This window comes from Cervus canadensis, chromosome 9 (assembly GCF_019320065.1).
Source record: "Cervus canadensis isolate Bull #8, Minnesota chromosome 9, ASM1932006v1, whole genome shotgun sequence".
Classification (NCBI taxonomy): Eukaryota; Metazoa; Chordata; class Mammalia; order Artiodactyla; family Cervidae; genus Cervus; species Cervus canadensis.
Window position 1 is genome coordinate 72,688,275 of NC_057394.1, and position 21,143 is coordinate 72,709,417.

General features: G+C 39.7%; 1 protein-coding gene across 3 annotated transcripts in view; it reads left to right on the forward strand.

The window, feature by feature from the left end:
* SMAD9 (SMAD family member 9) overlaps positions 1-21,143 on the forward strand; it is a 60,925-nt gene that overhangs the window by 12,305 nt on the left and 27,477 nt on the right. Inside the window, exon 1 of one of the 3 annotated variants that reach the window (XM_043477400.1) lies at positions 17,078-17,096. The exons of the other annotated variants lie outside the window; for them this stretch is intronic. The gene's annotated coding sequence lies outside the window, so the exon portion shown is untranslated. Of the gene's footprint in view, positions 1-17,077; positions 17,097-21,143 lie in introns of those variants that run through there. 3 annotated transcript variants of the gene reach the window in all.

The following is a 21,143-nucleotide window of genomic DNA, read 5'->3' on the forward strand; positions in this document are numbered from 1 at the left end:
TCAAGTGTTCTCCCGCTAATTCCTGTGTTTTCACTTGCTTACATCATGTAGCCTCTTGTTCGTGGAACCGCTGGTTAAATTGTGGGCCCTTCCAAACTTGAATAATAAAATACCACACTTGTGGGATGGTGTACTTTATTTCCAACCATATGTGGACAGTGTAAAGGACATAGGTTGGAATGCTAGAAACTTATGCCATCATTTGCCCAAAGTAGTGTTGACATTCTCCTATAAATGTTAAGAATTGCTTGCTCTTCAAAGTGTTTGATCTTGGAGAAGGAAATGGCAACCCACTCCAGTATTCTTGCCTGGAAAAGCCCATGAGGAGCCTAGTGGGCTGCAGTCCATGGGATTACATGACTAAGCATGTGGGCACGAGGGTGGAGGGAGATGGGTTGGTAGCAATAAAGTGGTAGAACTAAAAAACAACAACAACAACAACAACAACGTGTTTGATCTTGCTCTTAATGTTCAGAATACTACCTAGAAAAACAGATAGCATTCTAACTCTACCTTAAAAGTGACCTAGCCAATTAGGGATGTTCTTTAGATTCCTTTTGTTAACCTTTAAAACAAAAGGGTAGTAAGTAACTTAGCCAGCAGAATCAAGTTTGTTCAGGAATAGCAGAAGAACTGCAATTAAGGACAAATAAACAATAGAAAACTGTAGGCAAGTCTGGAGACCAAAAGCCAGGAGCATTCTTTTATAGAGGAAATGAGGAAGTTGGGAGGGGCTGTTTTGAATGAAAGTACATTGGAGGAGATCAAGAGTTTGGGATTGTGGCAACTTCTCATTGGCTGAGTTACAGCAGTTTCTCATTGGTTGGTTTGTTGCTGGGCAAAGAGAAAATCTTCCTTCTTCCTGCTGGGATATATAAATTAAGCTTCTTGCTGGTATGTATAAAGTAAGCTGCTCACTTCCTGACTTCATTGTGAATGAGGTTTTCTTTTACTCATTTTCATGCCTCTTTGCTGCTCTAATGCCTATTCCACTTCCCTTTTATTTTATTTGGCATCAATAAAATAGGCCATGGAATAATAATTCCATCTCCAAAGGAAATGACAGTGAGCATCAATAAAAATGTATCCTGTCTCTTTAAAAAATATATAAGTCTAAATCTCCAACAATTCTAATTCCAAAATAACTCTGAGTCTGAAATTTAGGAAATGCTGTCTAACCAACATTGACATTCTAGCTGAAAAATCAAACTTTGAATGCCAAGAGAACTGTGTCTCAGGGATTTAAGTGAACATAGATCAAGACTTCTCAAAGGCTTATTAAGCTTAGGTTCAAATGACATCAGCTTACCTTAGTACTTCATATCATAAGTACAAGGCTGCCTGGTATAACCACATCTTGGTTTAAGCGAGATATATCACCTTTTTGTTAGGACCTTTGTTTTGTGTGAAATTCAGTATTAATATCAAAAGAAACCAAGCTGATATTGGAGTTCTATTTTAAAGTGATATTGTTTATATGCTTTATGCATTATGAGGTTCTGATATATTTGTGGACTTTTATCAGATGAGACTCACGCAATCATTATGTCACTTCTTCTGAGCCACAGTATACCCAGTGATGATTAAAAATACATTTATTTAAGTTAACTTCAAATATTCTTGTTCTTAGCTGTGTTGTTTGTTGTTGTTTAGTCGCTAAATCATGTCAGACTCTTTTGCGACCCCAAGGACTGAAGTCCACCAGGGTCCTCTGTCCACAGTATTCTCCAGGCAAGAATACTGGAATGGGTAGCCATTTCCTTTTCCCCAACCCAGGGATCAAACCCACATTACCTGTGCTGACAGGCAGATTCTTTACCATTGAGCCACCAGGGAAGCCCACTTAGTGTGTAGTATATGATAAATTTGTTTAACCCAATAATATTCCCATGCAGTGGATTCTGTCTATTCCAGGAAGGATAATAAAGTCAATTTATGGAAGAATGAATTTCAAATCGTGTGAACCTCCCAAAAGATTTGAAGTCATAGAGATTCTGGAATGTTAGTAAGTTTTAATACAACTTTAAATATCAGACATGATAGTGCATGAAACAGAATTCATATTTCTGCTTTCTTTCAAAATGCTTACAATTGTTGAATCTGTGAATGCTTGTGTAATTTATTATGAGTGAAGAAGTTTTATAGTTTTCACTACGAGAATAACTGATTCCAAGAAAATAAAGCTCAGTAATACCATTTAGGGACTTCCCAGGTGTCGCTAGCTATAAAGAACCCACCTGCAAATGCAGGAGACATAAGAGACATGGGTTGGATCCCTGGGTCAGGAAGATCCCTTGGAGGAGGGCATGGCAACCCACTCCAGCTTTCTTGCTTGGGGAATCTCATGGACAGAGGAGCCTGGTGGACTGCATTCCATAGGGTCTCCGAGTCGGACATGACGGAAGTGACTTAGCTCACACTCACACAATATCAATTAGTGGTATGTAAACTTGCCCTTGGTTGGTTTTGAGAAGGTAGATCTCGTTTTAAAAAATAATCTCTCTAGAGATAGTTCCATATTTTCCTCTTTTTCTTAGCATAGAAGGAAATGTTATTTTTAAAACAGTACTTCCCTCTCCCCAGGCCCAACTGCCACTGTCAGAGAAAATTGATATGTTTATATGATTCAGCATTAAGTGGAAGAAAGGATCTGAAAGGCAGGCAGAATGCCAGGACTGCACAAAACTACAGCTGTCCTGCAGTGAGTGTGGCTATTGAAAGGTGAGGAATCTCCATAGTTGGGCCTGGGCTGTGTATGAATATTTTCCAGCATTTTGTGTTACCAGGGACTCTAGTTTCTTTCAAGGCTTCTACATACCAATGGCACATTCTTTTCCATCTCAAAATTAGAGTTTTAAGAAACCATCTAATTTTGGCAGCCCACGACTTTATTTGTAAAATCCCTTGAAGGTAGTGATGAAGCAAATTTTCGTAACATTTTGAATAAGATTTTTCTTGTGATAACATATACATAAAATTTACCATTCTAACCATTTCTAAGTATGCAGTTCAGTGGCTTTCAGAGAAGGCAATGGCACCCCACTCCAGTACTCTTGCCTGGAGAATCCCATGGACGGAGGAGCCTGGTGGGCTGCAGACCATGGGGTCTCTGGGAGTCGGACACGACTGAAGTGACTTAGCAGCAGCACTTCAGTGGCGTTAAGTTCCACATTGTGCCATCACCACCACTCTCCATCTCTAGGACTTCGCCATCCTTCCAAACTGGAGTTTGTGCAGCACTCTTCCCATTAAACAGAAACTGCCCTTTCCCCTTCTCTCAGTCCTTGTAACTTCTGTTCTACTTTCTGCATCTGCAAGCTTGCCTATTTTATTTACCTCATTTAAGTGGAATCACAAAATTTACTTTTTGTGCCTGGCTCATTTCATTAGCATAATGTCTGTAAGTTTCATTCATGTTGTACTGTGTGTCAGAATCCCCTTCCTTTTAAAGGTCAGATAATATTCCATCACACACACACACACACACACACATATACCACAGTTTGTTTATCCATTCATCTGTTGATGGACACTTAAGCTGTTTCCACCTTTTGGATACTGTTAATAATGCTGCTGTGAGCAATAGTTTGAGTACCAATAAGTGTCTGAGTACCTGTTTTCAGTTCCTTTGTGTATGTACCTGGATTGCAATTACTGGGTCATATGGTAATTCTACGTTTAATTTTTGCAGAGCTGCGAGACTGTTTTCCATAGCAGCTGAGCCGTTTTCCATTCCCATCAACAGTGCACAAAGTTTCTATTTTTTCCACTTTCTTGCCAATGCCTGTTAGTTTCTGTTTTGTTGGTAATGTCTATCCTAAAGGGTATGAAGTGCTGTCTGATTGTGGTTTAGATTTGAATTTCCTTCATGATGAATGATGTTGAGCATCTTATCATGGTGCTTATTAAGTAGCACCTTATTGTCCACTTCTATATTTTCTTTGGAGAAAGGTCTTTTTGAGTGCTTTGCCCACTCTGAATTGAGGTTTTTTTTTTTTTATTGTTCTGTTCTTTATATATTCTGGATATGAAATCCTAATCAGATATATGATTTTCATGGAACGTGATTTTTAATGGACAGAGTCTAAAGAACTACACATATGTAACTTCTCCCTTTTTGTGTATGTACTTTTCATATTTAAAATTCTGTGGAGTTTCATAACATACAGTCATAGAAGTAACAGAAATCAGATATTTAAAAAAATTCTTTGTTTCTAAAACCCACTGGTCTTAGATCTTAAGTTTAAACAAACCGTGATTAGAGAATATCTAGCAAGTGTGCGGGATAACAGTCTGATGTGTGATTGACATTCAGTGACACAGCATTTGTCCTGCAAATGAAATTTGAAGGGCCATTTGGTCTTTGTAGCTCTAGAAATTTGGATCACTGAAGAACTAGCTGCCACCCTCCAGAGTTTGCTTTTTCCTCTCAGTATTCTCAAAAGCTTTCATCTGAGTCAAGAGAGCTGTCAAGCAGGTGCATTAAAAATAAGAATTTCAAAAACTTGATTCTAGTTCTGCCTTTGATGTAATTATATGTTGATTATTTAAAACCAAGTTGTTGAAAATCCAGCAACAACTCTTAATTTAAAAAATAAAGATTTTTTAAATATAAAAGACCTTTTGAACAGGATGAGGACAATAGTTTTAGTCTCACTTATATGGGGAATCAAAGGGAAAAAAAAAAACAAAACAAAAAGGCAAGTTCATAGATACAGAGAACAGATTGGTGGTTGCCAGAAGTGGGACAAGGGGCAAAATAGGGGAAGGAAGTCAAAAGGTATAAGTTATAAAATAAATGTCATGGGATGTGATGTATGGCATGGTGACACATGATCATACTGTATTTTACTACCTATTTGCAAGTTGCTAAGAGAGTTGAAGTTTTCATCGCATGAAAAAAAGTATGTGACTATATGGTAACTAGACTTATTGTGTTGATTATTTTGCAATATGGACAGATACAAAATCATTATCTTGCACTCCCAAAACTAATATAATGTTATATGTCCGTTATACTTCAATTAGAAAAAAAAAGGATATTTTTGGAAGAATAGAGGAGAGAAAGGGGTAGGAATAGAGTAGAATGATCAGGAGTCAATGTCAAGAAATGAGAAGTCTAGGTCAGCATTTCTCAGCTTTTTCTCTACTGCCTTTCGGGGTTGGATAATTCTTTGTTTATGGGGTGCTGTCCTCTGCTTATAGGATGTTTAGATCACCTTTGGCCTCTACCTACTAGATGCCTGTGGCACCTGCTCCCTCCTGCCTGGTCGTGGCAACCAAAAATGCCTCCAGATATTTCCACATGTCCTGTGGTGGCAAAATTCCCCCACCACCTCCTTGAGAACTGCTAGTCTAGGGTAGTAAGAGACTGAGTTGAGTTCTAACAGAAGGATGTGATAAAAAGAGGAAAACAAGTGGAATTTTTAGTAAACAAAATTTCCAGTAATTAATATTTATTAAGCAGCTACTGTTTCCCAGGCACCAGCACTAGGTGATACAGTCGTTTAACACAAATAATAGTATAATGTGTATTCAAGGCAGATTTTATGCAAGGAATTGGAACTACAGAGAACAAGAAGATAGTCGCTGTCTTTAAAAGACTTGTTTAATAGAGAGAAAGTTTAGTTTAGTTGCTCAGTTGTGTCCAACTCTTTGCGACCCCATGGACCTACCAGGCTCCTCTGTCCATGGGAGTTTCCAGGCAAGAGTACTGGAGTGGGTTGCCATTCCCTTCTCCAGAGGATCTTCCCGACCCAGGGATCGAAGAACCCAGGTCTCCACATGAACTAATACATTACAGTCCCAAGTGAAAATACTAATGCGTTCAAGCAACTGAGAAGAGAATTCTTTCAGGGAAGTCACATGGGCTGAATTTGAGGGATGAACAGCAGTCTTGCCTCCTGGAGTGGGTTTTGCAAATGAGGCAGTGAATTGCCTGTGGTCTTTTAGTCGCTAAAACTGAAGACCAAGTGGACACAAAGCTCTCTCCAGACTGTTACCTCTATCCAGGGAATAAAGCTCCTGGAACATAATTAAACCTGGGATGACTGCCCAGGGCAATTGTACACTTTCCCTGAGGCTTTGAATAGAGCAATTAGCACCTGGCAAATCCCAGAGCTGTGCCATTTTAGTGACAGTTTATATTATTCACATATTGTTTTAAATCATCATCAGATAAAGAGGTGTGTATCTCACTCCCTTCATAAATCAGACACACTGCCAAATTATATCAACAACACCTTGTTGATTTTGAAAAAGTTAAATAAGAGGCATGTTTGCGTCCTCTGGTTAATAGGTTCTTTATTAACTGGTAGTGTGCTGTCTTGGAACCTGGAAACAGATGGAGCCGTATGGCTTCATTTTTTAGAAGGGCAGTATGTTGCTTCATCTCATAGCAGCAGTATTTGCAGTTAGGTAGGAAAGATGCAATTATTCAGTGGCAATTGACTTAATATATATTCAGCAGTGTGGCAGCTCTTGATACTTCCTTAATTATTTACATTTAAAAAATTTTACACAACGAAAGGAAGCAATGAGTATCAAAGAAAATTGCCAAAGCATTTATCTTAAACTGCACTGCGTATTCCAGCTCTGCTTTTTCTTCACTGGCTTCTGTCCCATTAGTAACAATAGTGTTCAGACTTGCTGATGTCACTGCCCACTTATTTAATTTAACTAAATGTGATAAATGTGTTTACTAAAGATTTTGTTCAGAATTTTTTGTAAAGGTCAATATGGTCCTTTTGCATTGCGGTGTATGTTTTCTGATATGATTGTGAAATTACATTAACTTATCAAAAATAATTATTTATGTACACTAAAAGCTATGGAGACAGCTGAGATAAGATGCAAAAGCTCTTTTTCCTCTCAGTTCAGAGAAAGCAATTCATGGTTATTCTCCTTCATCTTATCTGATGTTTTGTTTTTGAAAAATATAAAATGTTAATGTGATAGTAACAAAATGATTTTTAGCTTTAGTACATTTGAATTACTAAAGACTGACACACACACTACAATGGCTGCAGCTCCTTGTGACCCCCTGGCAGTGTGGTTTTGAAAGGGTTCCTTGTCACTGGATCCCAAGCTTCAACCACCCACCTTCCTGCCGTTTCAACTCACAGGACTTGTTCAACCATATTTTCTTCCTCTCTTCCCCTTTTCTCCTTGCACCCCCACCATTTTCTCTGAGCTGTGGACGACTCTGTCTTCTCAGGACCCCAGTCATCCGTTTGGCACACATTGAGCTATGGGCTTCCCTGGGGGCTCGGCGGCAAAGGATCTGCCTGCAGTGAGGAAAACCTGGGTTCGATTCCTGGGTGGGGAAGATCCCCTGGAGAAGGGCATGGCAACCCACTCCAGTATCCTTGCCTGGAGAATCCCATGGGCAAAGGAGCCTGGTGGGCTACAGTTCATAGGGTCGCAGGAAGTCAGATACAACTGAAGAGACTTAGCAGCAGCATCTAGCACCTGCTATATGCTAAGCCATATTCTAGGAGTAGGGGTGCAGTTGTGAACAAAATGGGCAAAAATTCGCATCCTAATATCACCTATGTCATGGTGGGAGAAAAGAGACAATAAACAATAAAAATCGATAATATACAAAACAGTCTTGGAAGAGGACAACAAAGTTGGAGGAATCACACTTCCCAGTTTCAAATTTATTACAAAGCCTCAGAAGTCAAAATAGTGTGGTATTAGCATAAGGATAGTTAGAACAATGGAATAGAAATTGAAAGACCTGAAATAAAACCAATCATCTGTGGACCTGTGGCTGGCTGAGTTTTTGACAACGGTGTTAATAGACCACTCCATGGGGAAAGAATAATCTCTTCAACAAATGGTGCCAAGATAACTGGGTATATGCATGCAAAAGAATGAAGTTAGATTCCTGTCCCACACTACACAAAATTAACTGAAAATGATCAAAGACCTAAATTAAAAAGCTAACACCACAAAACTCTAAGGAAAAACATAGGGATAAATAATTATGACCTTGAATTTGGCAACCAGTTCTTAGATAGGACACCAGAAGCACAAGGAACAAAAGAAAAAGTAAAAAAAAAATTTTTTTTAAATGTAAATGAAGGGGATGTCATCAAAATAAAAAACTCTGTGTGTCAAAGAGCATTATCATGAAAGTAAGAAGACAGTATACAGAAAGGGAGAAATATTTGCAAATCATGTATCTCGGTATCTGTATAACCAGGTTGTATAAAGAATTCTTACAGTGCAACACAAAAAGACTCACAGTGCAGTCTTAAAATGGGCAAAGGCCTTGAGCAGTCTTTTCCCCAAAGAAGATATACAGATGGCCATCAAGCATGTGAAAAGATGCTCAGCATCATTAGTTGTTAGGGAAATGCCAGTCAAACCACAGTGAGACAACACTTCGCGTCCTCTCAAGATATACCGCATTTTTTAAGTTGATGCCAGTTTTCGAGCAGATAAACATGAATATATTTTGGATTTCCCACACTGTGGTAGATTCTTTTGAATGGGAGGTTGAACCTAAACAGGAAAAGGCTTTGTCGTAATATGGAATACTGCAGCACTTTAAATGAATGAAGTAGATTTACATAATGCTCACATAGAAAATGGGCTTCCCCGGTGGTTCAAAGGTGAAGAATCCACCTGCCAATGCAGGAGACGTGGCTTCGATCACTGGGTTGGGAATATCCCCTGGAGAGGGTGATGGCAGCCCACTCCAGTATTCTTGTCTGGGACATCCCATGGACAGAGGAGACAAGCAGGCTGCAGTCCATGGGGTCGCAGAGTCAAACATGCCTTAGTGACTAAACAACAACAACAACATAGAAAATACCCTCAAGTTGCAGAATGATTAAATGTTTTTAAAAATTAAAATGAAATCTGTATTTTTTGGTGAGGATCTGTCTGTATATGCATATGCAGAGGAAAATATTAAAAAATAAGCCCAAAGGGGTAATTTTAGTTATACCAGGAAGGGCATGAGGATTTGGACATTGCAGTTGATGACCAAATGAATTTAACCTTGTCCATATTTTAACTTTTGTAAGAATAATAGCTTAATGAGGAACTTACATAATTAGAGCTGTAAAGTGCCTTGACTTGTTTATGTATGACTAGAAATAAAATGCCTCTGGGTTTATTTTGCTTTCGTTTTAGCAGTTACTCTGAAACTGTTGGCAGCCAGCTGTAAAAATCTGTACAGGGAGTGCTCAATATCTGTTTTTTTCCTCTTTTATTTCAAACTATGGAACAAGAAGGTATTGTAAGTGAAATAAACATGCGACTTAGAATTAAAATCGAAAGCTTAGTATTACTCTGACTACCACAAAACTTTAAAAACAAAATATTTACCAACATGAAAATGCTTACGATATTCCATTCATTGAAATAGGCAAAACATGAGACATATCTGTGAACTAATCCTATTTTTAAATATGTTTATTTAGAACAGAGATTTTTAAATTCTTAAAAATGTTTGCAAGTGATCAGCATTTCTCTGTGAATGAGCAGGGGGTTTGGGGGTTTTCTTTTTAGGAAATTTTTCTGTGTTTTTTTAGGCTGTTGTTTGTTTTTCTTTTTCGTGAACATACAATGTTTTTAAAATCAAAATGCCCTCTCTATCTTAATTAAAATCAAAAAGAAGGAAGAGAGAAGAAAGGAGGAGACGCAGGACAGGGCAAGGCAGAGCAGATGGGAAATTCTTGTGCTGGTCCTCTGCCTCAAGTATTAGTATCATGAATATTGTGTTTTCAGTGCTTTGATGTTTAAAATACAATTTGACAACATGTGTGTATCTCCATGATATTTAATTTGGTTCATTTGGTTTTCAACTTTATAAAAATGATTTAACCTTCTGTGTCATCTTTTAGGGTCTAATTGGTTTTTCCATTTAACATGGAAGATTAATCTTTGTCAATATGGTTAGTATATTTTTTATGACTATATGATATTTCACTGTGAGATTATTCCATTGTTTATCTGTCCGTTCCCTGGCTGATGGATGGGTTGCTTCCAGATTTGTGCTATTTTGAATAGTGCTACTATAAATAATGTGGTATATGCAGTAGTGTCACTTGGGACGTGCATGCTGCATGCGTGCCAAATCGCTTCAGTCATTTCCAACCCTGTGTGACCCCATGGACTGTAGCCTGCCAGCCTCCCCTGTCCATGGGATTCTCCAGGCAAGCATACTGGAGTGGGCTGGTTGCATGCCCTCCTCCAGGGGATCTACCTGACCCAGGGATCGAACCTGCGTCTCATGTCTCCTGCATCGACAGGCAGATTCTTTACCACTAGCACCACCTGGAAAGCCCATTACTTAGTGTGGTGCCTTCCAAATGGTTTTCACTGTAACTCAGTAGGAAACACACACAGATAACTGTCTGTCTCTTCTTTCTCCCTGTGTATCTGTGTACCTAACTATCACTTCACACTTCTAGATGTAATATTTTTCCCTACTCTGAGCAGTGGTTCTGATAAAAAATCCAGTATACTTTTTAGAATCCTGGTAGAGATCCAGTGAACTGACTTTATTAACCATTTCTATCTGAGGTTTGAAAACTAGTCTGAACATACCAGGTTGTGGAGTTGCAAGATCTAAAGATATGTTTAAAGATATGTTAGATATGAACAGTTTCACAGTTCAGTCGCTCAGTCATGTCCGCCTCTTTGCGACCCCGTGAATCGCAGCACGCCAGGCCTCCCTGTCCATCACCAACTCCCGGCAAATTGTTCCCAAAGTGCTGATCAACCTATTCCTATCAATTTTTGTTAATCACTTTTCTTTTTTAACTTTTTATTTTGTATTAGGGTACAGCCAGTTAACGTGTTAATCACATTCTTATCAACACTTGGTATTTCAAACAAAGTTAGATTTTCAACGAGAAGTCTATTAATTTAATGAACTAGTGAGAACATGTTAATGATTTTGACTTATGTTCTAATCTTATGACTAAAAACTTCTAGCCAAATAAAGTGCCAGAATTTCTAGAAGACTGGACTACACTGAGTTGCTCTGTATTCTTTTTGAGATCTTGCTTGGCAAATGCTTCACATATTCTTTGCTTGAAAGTACATCTTGCTTGTTACTCTTGTTTGCTTTGCTGCTCAAGTATGCAAATAGTGATCTCTCTCAGTTGTGGCCTCAGTGCTTGATTATTTTAAGGTTAAGCATCCCTGAGATATTATCTGCTAAGTAACAGTTTAACTGACTGAGAAAACAGGTACGTTGTCCTTGATATAGTATGACATGCTTCGTTTGAAAAAGACGAATTTTTACAGGTAGTTTTGATATCAATTTAAAGTTCAGAGGCTCAGTTAAGTATCAGCAGGCTGTTTGATGAAAAGTTTTGGTTGATTATGTCAAAACGTGTCCTTTTGTAGAACCAACCTGACATCTAAGGCTTCTGGTAAGAACCTAGTTTAGCTAGTTTGTGGGTCTTGTCATCATTTGTAAGGTTGAGAATGTCTTTCCTGCAGTTTTTACACTTGCCAGGGGAGTGCCTCTTTTCGTTGGCTCTTGGCTCCTGCTGTGTTTCATGACTCCTTGGCACATAAAAATCTACTTGTTAGTTTAGATTCAGTGACTGAATCTACAAATGGAGAATTTTTGCTCTGCACAATGATTGTGACTTCATTATTCCCAGCTATCTTCTTGGTTAATGGGCCATCACCTGTCATCTTGTAAGGCACCTTCCTTATGTCTGTCTGGCCTAGGTGACTCCTACAGGAGGTAAACTTCCCTCCAATTTAATCTTTCAAGTCAGTGGTACAGCTAAGCCTAATCACCCCATAATGCCATGTTGTATATATTTCAGTGATACTGTCATCATCGTTGACAGAATCTTTCCCAACACTGCCTTGCACCTTCTCATTCTTCTGGGTGTGAGTTTTTCTAGCTTGAAAATGAACAGAGCTTGTTACAGTGGGTGAGCTCACTTTGACTCCAGCGCAGATTCCATTTTTTGTTTTGTTTTTAGTTTCTGGAATTCTTCCTCAATGGTGAGAATCCCAGCTGTAGATTTAAAGAAGCCCTTGCTTGCAAGGTGGGGCAGTGGCAGTTTACAGATGCCGGATGGAGTGGAAGGAGTAGAGAAATTGACAGCGCAGAAATGTTAGGACTCCAAGTGGTGTTGTTTCCTCAGTTACATCACATCCACATTTTCAGAGATTCCACCTGGAGAAAAATGTAACAGGTTGGAGCAGTTCAAGTTCATGCCTCACGGTCCATCCACAGGTCTTGGGATAGGGAAGCTGCTCGGGTGGGGGGGGGGGGCGGGCGGTGGGGGGTGCCAGTTACAGATGGTGGGTCTCCCTGGCCCTGCTGGTTCACTGAAGCAAATAGATTGCTTCTGGGCTGATCCAGAGTTTTAGACTCTCTATGATAAAATCACTCTTTTGCCACTTATGTTTAAAATAAAAATAAAGCAAAACCTTCCCATAAACCATTTGGCAAAGCCAAAAATATCCCCTTCCCCTCCTTGTATTTTTAAGACTCTAAATATTTTGAAATAGTTTAATGGGATGGTTTCCTGACTTAGATTCCCTTAATTCCTTAGGTAATGAAGACTTGAAATCTGGGAAACTGTTATATGGTTTTAGCACAGCACAGCACCCATTGCACAGTAGAGACTCAATAAAGATGTGTTGACTGATTCAAGAATGAATGAAAATATACAAACTACCTACCATTTATAAAATAAATAAGTCATGTATTTATATACATGATATAATGTACAGCACAGGGAATGTAGTCAGTGGTATTGTAACAACTTTTTGTGGTGTATAATCTATAAAAATATTGGATCATTATGTTGCATTCCTGAAACTAATATAGTATCATAAGTCACCTGTACCTCATAGGAAGGAAGGGAGGAAGAGAGAAAGAAAATGTTGAGAATTATTTCAGGATGGCTTCACAGCATAAATTTTAGAGGACTTTTTGGAAATAATCCCCACTTCTAGCAATGCACCTAAGCACACGGGAGGGTAGTAAGTTGCTTTTGATCTTACATGGCAAAGGGCGATTCATTCTGTCGATTTGCATTTCTCAGAGGAACAGAGTTGGAAGAGGCAAAGGGGAAGGTGACTTGTGTGTTTACCGTAATTACAGGCTGGAGTTTTGGAAGTGAACTTAGAAATCTTTTTTCGATTAAGCCCCTTGCACATTACTTGTGTGTTGACATATGAAGCCTTCTGAATGAAAAGCAGGGAGAGTTTTGAAAAAACACGTGTCTGTGCTGTGCGTGGTGGCTGTCATGCATTGTTCGTGCTGTTTCACCACACCACATTCCCTATATTTGGGCCAAACTGCGTTTATTGAGAAACAATAAAAGAAAGGGGGTGGAGGGAGGGAGAAAAAGAGGATGCATGTGTTGGATTTCTATTCCTAAACACTCATCAGGGTTAAAAAATGAATGACATCCGGGGTGTCCTGGGATGACTTTATAACAATGAGAAGGTAGAAATATACTTCCTTACCTACAAAAACAATTTCAAAACATCTATTTAAAAAGGAAAATATCTGTTTTCTGAATTTGAACTAAGCTATTCTACATGGATATCATCTGATAGTTAGAATAACAGAGTTTTCTGAAGGACACACTGGGAACATTTTTTAAAAGTGGTTTATTAACTGCATCAGTAAAATAATACTATATTTCTTACCCAAAAAGCTGGCACAGTTGTAGAATTCTTAAAGTTCTAAAGATGTTTGGTGTTTTGATGGGCGAAGTTTTTAGAAGATAAAGCATCCCCGAAGCTAATTTGATTTGTTCTGCAGTTTGCTAACAATGGTGTTCTTTAGTGCCTAACCAAAGTGTTTCGATGATGAGATGGCCAGAATACATTTTTAAAGTTAGGCTTGTATTTTAAAAGTAGCAATGTAATGTGAGATCTCTTAATTTTACTAAGGTGTCTAGACTGTTACTATCAGATATACTTACAAAAGTAAAGTTTAACAGTTCATTCAAGGAACTGCAACATAGACAACTTGGTAAATATTTATTGTCTGAAAGGATATTTTTCCTGAAAAAGCTGTACGTGAATCAGATTTCTGTCCAGTGCATCATAATTTTACATTTAGTATGATTCATTTTGTAAGAAAAGTAATCTCCCAAATTTATATTTGCGTCAAACCCAAATTTTCATAGATCAGAATTGCTTGCAGTAAGGGCTCCTTTAAGATGTCTTGTGTTGTGTAAGATCTTGTTTATTCTTTTTGAGGTTGCTAAGGTACAGAAAGTTTGACTTTTTTAAAAGGGCAATAGTTATTCACCAGTTTATAAACAATTAAGTAAAAATAGATTTCTAAGGATCTTCAATTTGTAAGTAATAAATCATCCATGTTGAAATAGTTGACCTGGATTCTACTTTACTTAAGAATGTGGACTGTTTTATAAACACACCAAAAGTTACAAATGTAGAAGAGAGGAAGTAAAGAATTGCAATGTCAGTAATATGCAATATACTTTTGTGCCTATATGAAATTTTAGTCAAAGCATTCTAATACATACAGTAAAGCATGTTAGAATTGGGTCTAAATTAAGACTGGCCTCTGAGTCTACGTTGTTGCAACCCTATTTGGTCCTGTGAGTTGTTTAACCACCCAGTCTGTCTGACTCTTGGGACCCCATGCAGCATGCCAGGCTTCCCTGTCCTTCACTATCTCCTGGAGTTTGCTCAAACTCATGTCCATTGAGTTGATGATGCCATTCAACCATCTCATCCTCTGTCGTCCCTTTCTTCTCTTGCCCTCAATCTTTCCCAGCTTCAGGGTCTTTTCCAATGAGCTGATTCTTTGCATCTTGTGGCCAAAATATTGGAGCTTCAGTTTCAGCATGAGTCCTTCAAGTAAATATTCAGTGTTAATTTTCTTTAGTATTAACTGGTTTGGTCTCCTTTCTGTCCACAGGACTCGAGTCTTCTCCAGCACCACAGTTTGAAAGCATCAGTTCTTCAGGGTTCAGCCTTCTTTATAGTCCAACTCTTGCATCCATACAGGACTACTGGAAAAACCATAGCGTTTGACTAACGTCACCTGAAGTTGCAAGCCTTCAATTGACCAGAATTCCGAAATAATTACAGGACAGATTCTGCTAGTGTAATGGTTGTCTAGATGGGGAGACAGTTTCCTGGTGCTTCATACTCTGCCATCTTCTTAAAATCCCCTTCCTCTAGTCTTTTTAAAGACTGTCCCCCTGCCCCCGCCACCAGCACCTAATTTAGTTCAAAAAGTCAGCTATTCTCTTTAGTCTCTTCAGCTTTTTCCCCTTCTCTCTCATACTTTCTCCTTCTCTTTCTTCTAATTCAGTGGGTCTTTTTTTCTTTTTTTAAAGAAAATCTTTTGGTGGTCACAAGTTCTTTTAAGAATTTGAAGAAAATTACCTATGGATTGTCTGCCTAGAAAAATCCATGTATCTCCCAGTAAGAGCCGATAGTTGAGACCCATTGTTGTTATTGTTTAGTCGCTCAGTCATGTTTGATTCTTTTGAGACCCCCAAGGACTGTAGCCTACCAGGCTTCTCCATTCATGGGACTTCCCAGGCAAAAATACTGGAGTGGGTTGCTGTTTTCTCCTCCAGGGGATCTTCCCGACCCAGGGATCAGACCTGTGTCTCCTGCATTGGTAGGTGAATTGTTTACCACTGAGCCACCTGGACGCTCCTCAGAGGTCCATTATTGTTACTGTTTAGTCGCTAAGTGGTGTCTGACTCGTTCCAACCCCAGGGACTGTAACCCATCAGGCTCCTCTGTCCATGGGATTTCCCCGGCAAGAATACTGGAGTGGGTTGCCATTTCCTTCTCCAGGGGATCTTTCTGACCCAGGGATCAAACCCTTATCTCCTGCGTTGGCAGGCAGATTCTTTACTGCTGAGCCACCAGGGAAGCCCTTCGGAGGTGCCCTGAAATCCCACCATGGGAGCCCTGTTATAACGATGCACGTCTGTCAACTTCCCTTGACACTCTGGGCAGGAAGTATTCTACCCGTGGCTCAGGCGGCTCACTCAGGGACTGGTGAATGGGAACTGCCCTCATAGATTTGTAGGAAGTCTCTGAATATGGTTAGGAAAACCTCTTTCCCAGAGTATGAAATCATGACACCCATTTCCCATGTTTATCCACCAGCTGGCATGTTTATCCAATGACATTAAACTGGTATGTGTATGAGGTAGTTACTTATACCTTACAAGACAAACTTGTGACTGCCATTCATTTGGCACATGTAGGGATGACAGGCTAGTTTAAGTGAGGACCGATCTGAATACATCTGTGTATTTGTGTATGTGTGTGTTTTAAGTCTGGTTTCTCTTCAATAATACGACATGATATATACGTGCTTTAGTAATAATAACAGCCACCTATTTTCTAGATAGATGTTCTTTGAGGTCTCTTTTTACCCTTTCAAAGCCATATTAATTACTGATATACGAAAAGTGATATAAAAGTAGTCAAGGAAACAGTCTGTTCCTTCAAGGGGGTTAAATGTTCTTTTGGAAGTGTGTTCAGATTCTAAATTTCTATAGTAAACTGTTTTATGGAGGGGATAGTGTACTTCATGCTGGCTGTGGATTAGAGGGCCAGAATTGACAAGGTCGATCAGTACTCTGTGATGACATGGATGGGTAGGATGGTGGGGGTGGGAGGGAGGTCCGTGAGGGAGGGGATATATGCATACGTATAGCTGACTCACTTCATTGTACAGCAGGATGAACACAACAATTGTAAAGCAATTATACCTCCATTTTTAGAAAATAAAAAGAGGCTTCTTCAAAACCCCTAAAAAATTATAAAAAGATTGAGAAATTAAAAAACAAAACAAATAATGAAATAACAATGTCTGTCCTGGATGTTTCTGGAGTGGCCCTTGCAGCGTGGACACCCTGGGCCTACGGGAGTGCACAGCCTGGTCGGTGATGTAGACTTTTCTTGTCTGGGTTGGCCAAGGAGCAGTGCCCTTGAGGGACTGTTCAGTGGTTCCATATGCTCCAGAGCAGACAACCAAGGTTGTTAACCTTGGTTAACCTTGTTACCACCTTAAGCAGTAATTTTTTAATTTTATTTTCTTCAGGATTGAATTCACCAGTTGGATCTTCCAGTGAGGCCAAGTAAGTGGAAATAAGATTGAGTAACTGGTAACAGAAGTTCAGTTTAAACCAATAACTTAAAAGTCTCATTTCTCCCACACTTTTATCCAGCCAAATTAGATCTAAGTGTGGAATAATGTACGGTTAATTCATGGTGAATGCACATGGTGAGTTCTGCTTTCTTTTTTTACCCCCCTTTTTTTAATTTATTTTTTAATTGGAGGAAAATTGCTTTACAATGTTGTGTTGATTTCTACTGTACAACAAGGCAGTCAGCCATGTGAAAATGTTAGTTGCTCATTCATGTCCGCCTCTTTGTGACCCCATGGACTTAACCCACCAGGCTCCTCTGTCCATGGAATTCTCCAGGCAAGAATACTGGAGTGAGTTGCCATTCCCTACTCCAGGGGGTCTTCCTGATCCAGGAATTGAACCTGGGTCTCCTGCACTGCAGGCTATTTCTTTACCGTCTTAGCCCCCAGGGAAACCTGTTCCCTCCCTCCTGTTCCTTCCTCTCCTTCCCTGACCCCGCCCCTCTACGTCATCTCGGAGCGCCAGACTGGGCTCCCAGTGTTAAACAGCAGCTTCTCACCAGCTGTCTGTTCCACACATGGGTAGTGTATCTGTACTGATGCTACTTTCTCCATTCATCCCATTCTCTCCTTCCCCCTTTGTGTCCACAGGTCCGTTCTCTGCATCTGCGTCTCCATTCCTTCCCTGCAAATAGGTTCATCAATACCGTTTTTCTAGATTCCATATGTATGCATTAATATATGAAATTTGTTTTTCTCTTTCTGACTTACTTCACTCTGTATAATAGGCTCTAGGTTCATCCACCTCACTAGAGCTGACTCAAATTGATTCTTTTTTATGGCTGAGCAATATTCCATTAGTCATTATTCCACACACCACATCTTTTTTATCCATTTATCTGTAGATATACACCTAGGTTGCTTCCATGTCCTGGCTATTGTAAATAGTGCTGCAGTGAGCATTGCGGGTACATGTGTCTTTTAGAATTGTGGCTTTCTCAGGATATGTTCCCAGTAGTGGAATTTCTGGGTCGTATGGTAGATATATTCCTAGTTTTTTTTTTTTTAAGAAATCTACATTCTGTTCTCCATAATGGCTATATCTGTTTACATTCCCACCAACAGTGTAGGAGAGTTAGTTCCTTTTCCTCCACATCCTCTCCAGCCTTTATTGTTTATAGATTTTTTTGATGACGTCCATTCTAACTGGTGTGAGGTGATACCTCATTGTAGTTTTGATTTGCATTTCTCTAATAATTAGTGATGTTGAGCATCTTTTCCTGTGTTTATTGGCTATCCATAGTGCTGTTTCCTTTTTAGTGGTTCTGTTTATTTAAAAGACTTGAAAATGAGAAGTTGTTTTGCTCACTCAGTTCGGGTTTATTGTAAAACTCAGTTGCCCGAAAGAGAGAGTACAGTACTGTTTTTGTGTGAGTGCGTGAAGTGGCCCACGAGTGAACCGGAGAAGGCGTGGCCCTGCTGCTTTTTTCCTTCCACCCACAGAAGGAAAGCTCTAATGGTCAACAGATGGAGTTTGTGGATGTCTGGCCTCATGAATGCCTGGATGCAGGCGCCAAAAATGGTGGCAGACCCAATCACACCACGCGTATGTTTTCACTCTTATTCCCTGGGGCTGATAAAAATAATGCTGGAAAGAAACAGAAGCTGGAGAGAAAAGTGGGCACTGTGCTGTAATTGGTAGATGACATTTGTCATAAGAAGGATCAGTTTGACAACCATGGGGAGAAGTTGTTTTGCCCCGGTCCATGTGCTATGTCTTCATGGGTGAAAAGCTTTACGTTCAGACTCCCCAGTGGTAGCAGCCTAGCACCAACAGCTGAGAGAAAAGTAACTGTTTCCCCTTTCCACTCATACTTAAGGCTCCCCTAAAACAGAATTTGAACAAATATTTAAAGGTGCAGAATACTATTTGAAATGAATGTTGTGGTAATATCTTGGCATAATGGCCACAAAATACTTCATTGCTTGGCAGAATAGAGGTGTAGAAGCAAGTGGCCCATTAGCATCGAGGAAAGCTTATTTCACTCAGTAAAAGCAAGTGCAGTGGACAAAAGTATATTCTTCATGCTATTGGAAATGTTTTGTGGAAGTGTGGTGTTTCCATTCCTTTAGCACAAATAAATTGTTTGGTTTCACTTTAAAGTGGGGAAAAAAAAATCAATCCATGTGGGAGATGACATGTGGTGGTTGTGTAATCCCTTGTGACACCACAACCATGGGATCGTGGACCCAGCGCCCAGACAGACCCTCCCCTTGAGGCTGAGCCCTTCTTGATCCACAGATGAGGAAATGAGGGGCCCCGGAGAGAACGCAAGACTAGTTCAAGATCACACAGTCAGTCTATGGCAGGGTTACACAGTTTTCTTACAGAAGTGAGAGTTTAACCACAAAAAGCTTTTTAGAAAGTTGTCCTCACCTGCCTTGCTAGGTTATCTTTTAACTGTGACTTAAAGCCTTCCTTGTGCAGCTCAGAGATCATCTTTGGAACCTTCCAGAACCCCCTGAGTTGGGCCAAGGGTTCTTCCTCCTATGCCACTTATTGCCTCTCTTCTGTAGATCTTGTTATATTTTGTAGAAGTCATCTGGTTGTGTTTTTGTGTTTCGATCCTGCATGTACATTCATCTTCATAGTTTATTCTGTCTCATTCTTTGTAATTTATAGGAATGGAGTAAGGACAAGCTTTAGTAACGCCCCACCCCTCTTCTATTTGTGTGACAGTTGGATGGGTCCCCGGAATGCTGTGTGTGAATTACTAAAATTATTATGAGTCTGACCAGTGGTATTTTCAGGAGGTTAGAGCTTGCTCTAGGTTAGAGCATATAGTCTCTGCAAACCTAAATTACCTGACAGTAGAAAGCCGTTTTGAGTCAGATTGACACTATTGGACAGACTTGGGCAGGGTGGGGGTGGCCTGCACTGTGGATGTCAGTGTGATGACCAGCCGGAGATAAGCGGGGACCCTTTGTTCTACTAGTGGCTACAGTATTACAGGAACGAGAATGGGATAACCTTTAGGAGCCCTGAGCTGCACCCCTGGACAAACAGCAACTATTAACAATGACGGGAACCTAAAGCCTTAGTGTTACTGAGAGTCCAAGTTTGATATGTTTTTTTACATTTAGTTTTCCTATTAAAAGTACATACATCAAACAAATGTAGAGAATCATATTTTGAACATCTGTGGACCCACCAATCAGCTTTAGTAGACCTTAACTTTTCTTAAACAGAACCTAAATTTATGTTTTTTCCATTTACTTTGTGTTTTTATTAAAAATTTTTATTAAAGTTTGATTCACAATGTTGTGTTAGTTTCAGGTATATAGCAGAGTGATTTGGTTATACACATATATGTGTATATGTATGTGTGTGTGTGTGTGTATGGGCTTCCCCAATGGCTCAGCAGTAAAGAATCCACCTGCCAATTCAGGAGACGGAGGTTCGATCCCTATGTCTGGAAGATCTCCTGGAGAAGGAAATGGCAGCCCACTCCAGTATTCTTGCCTGGGAAATCTCATGGCCAGAAGAGCCTGGCAGGCTACAATCCATGGGGTCACAGAGTCAGACCCAGCTTAGTGACTAAACAACAACTATTTTTATATATTCTTTTACAGATTCTTTTCCGTTACAGGTTTTTGCAAGATATTAAATTTAATTCCTTAACTATAACCTTTTGATATTTTGTATTCTTTTCCTTCCCTATCCAGAGGTCACTATTATGAATTTGGCGTTTGTTACTCAGAGATTCTAAAGTTGACTCTTTGGGGCCTCCCCCCTAAGGCAAGGGCTCTGTGTGATGGAACAGGAGCTGTGTCTTGTGGCAATAAAACCGTAGTTTTGGAGCCATGGTGAGACTCATAAAGATTTGAAATGTGGCAGTGAAATCAGACTGCAGAGCCAGGGTTCCCAAATCCTAGATTCTTGACTAGTTGGAATTTCCCCAGGGGACGAGAAGGGACGGTGGACCCTGAAAGTCACTCATCAGGGTAAAGCTCAAACAGACATGGCTTGAGGAAA